Source organism: Lupinus angustifolius, chromosome LG03, assembly GCF_001865875.1.
Source record: "Lupinus angustifolius cultivar Tanjil chromosome LG03, LupAngTanjil_v1.0, whole genome shotgun sequence".
Taxonomy (NCBI): Eukaryota; Viridiplantae; Streptophyta; class Magnoliopsida; order Fabales; family Fabaceae; genus Lupinus; species Lupinus angustifolius.
In genome coordinates, this window is record NC_032011.1 from 17388437 (window position 1) to 17389456 (window position 1020).

At 37.2% G+C, this 1020-nt stretch overlaps 1 long non-coding RNA gene across 1 annotated transcript; it reads left to right on the forward strand.

Moving 5' to 3' along the window:
* LOC109342656 lies at positions 217-586 on the forward strand. The gene is made up of 3 exons (XR_002107113.1): positions 217-249; positions 340-409; positions 489-586. It is a non-coding gene; the product is annotated as an uncharacterized LOC109342656 (long non-coding RNA).

The following is a 1020-nucleotide window of genomic DNA, read 5'->3' on the forward strand; positions in this document are numbered from 1 at the left end:
TTCAAGGAGTTCTGTTTCGTTTCAATTCCACACAAAAACCTAATTCTCACCTTCTGAGTTGGGCGATTTGCCTTATGTGATCGGAAATGTGGGCGACGTTAGTTAAAGACTTTAAAGAGAGGGTTAGTCTGATCTCATTCAAGCCACACCTCCTTCTTCTTCTCCAACCGACACTTCTTCTTCTCTTTCTTCTCACATTCTTCATTCAAACCATCCTCCATTACTTCTCTCCTATTCTTCTCCTTCCAGGTTTCTTATTTTCATTATTAATTACATTCATATTTTAATTTTTATTCATTATCAATTCATAATCATGCTTTAATTATTTCTCGTAATCAGTGACAAACATGAACTCGAATTGGACTTCAAGAGGTTCTGAGAAGCATTTCGTTTATCCACCTCTAATAAGGTTTTCGCAAGCATTTCTCCAATTTCATCATTGCACTAACTCGTTTATAAATTCCTTATACTTTCTCATTTCCTTTTAGGAAAAGGAAGCCGCCTTGAGTTTCATTGTAGATACATTTTGTAGATTATTGAACCACCATGCTAATGTACCTCACTCAATTGCAATGTAAACAAACACTTCCTCACCTTAATAAATCGCTACAAATGCATAGATACTAGAGGCGTTTTAAAACCTCTGCAAAACGCTTCTAGCGGTCATAACGGTGGAGGTTTTTGAAACCTCCGCTAGTTATATTGTGGAGGTTAAAAACCTTTGCTAATCGCAAAAAAAACCTCCACTAAGTACAAAATTTGTTGTAGTGGCATAGAATAAATAGAAGAGAAGAAACAAGAGAATTTGGTAACGGAGTTCGGCCAATTGTGTCTACATCCCCGGGAGCGCTGAGCGGCTACCAATATATTATTAGAGAATAAGAATTACAAACCCTAGCACACTCATGGGCCCAATTGCCCGTGTGGTGTTTCTATTTGGTGCTTATATCTGGTGCACATTACAACAAGGGACTTGAGTCAAATATGTAACATTGATACTCTACTCTATTCTAATACTAG